This window comes from Triticum dicoccoides, chromosome 7A, assembly GCF_002162155.2.
Source record: "Triticum dicoccoides isolate Atlit2015 ecotype Zavitan chromosome 7A, WEW_v2.0, whole genome shotgun sequence".
In the NCBI taxonomy this organism is placed as follows: domain Eukaryota; kingdom Viridiplantae; phylum Streptophyta; class Magnoliopsida; order Poales; family Poaceae; genus Triticum; species Triticum dicoccoides.
In genome coordinates this window covers 275,320,590-275,321,279 of record NC_041392.1, presented here as the reverse complement: position 1 = coordinate 275,321,279, position 690 = coordinate 275,320,590, and positions in this window count along the sequence as shown.

Genomic DNA, 690 nt, shown 5'->3' with positions numbered 1-690 from the left:
TTAAGGCACCGAAGCAGCGTCCACCCCGACACGACCCTGGTCTACCTGGTGCGCCTGCATTTGAGAATGCAAATGAATCTTCTTTCATTTGCCAATGAATCTGTATGTAGTACCATGCCCGTGTTTTCCTTGCAATAATTAGTCATTCGAAACGAGATACTCCATCCGTTCACTTTTGTAAGTCGTTTCAGACAACTTAAAATGAGCTGTTTTGCACATTGTCTGAAATGTCTTCAAGGTCTTGTAAAAGTGAACAGAGGGAGTACTATAAATTAATTGATGAGGAGTTATTTGAAAAAAATCAAAACAGTACCCACGCTAACGTGAATTAGAGTGTGTGTCACATAATTAGTTATTTGAATTAGAGTGTGTGTCACGTAGTTAGTTATTTGAATTAGAGTGTGTGTCATGTAGCAATCTCCAATTCTAATGTGGATTTCTCATTTCACTGTATCCACGCTACTTTTTTAATACAAATTCAAATGTATATGATGAACACCATGGTACTGAGAAAACTTTTGGATGGATTCAAACATATGACCTACAAAATAGCACAACAAACTGAGTCAATGTAAACTTTTCGAAACTTAGTATGGCACGAATTCGAAATAATTACCCGTATGCCTGGTCCTCGGTTCAAATCTTACAATGTACACCGAATTGAAACATCTATATTAAGTCTCGTACTAT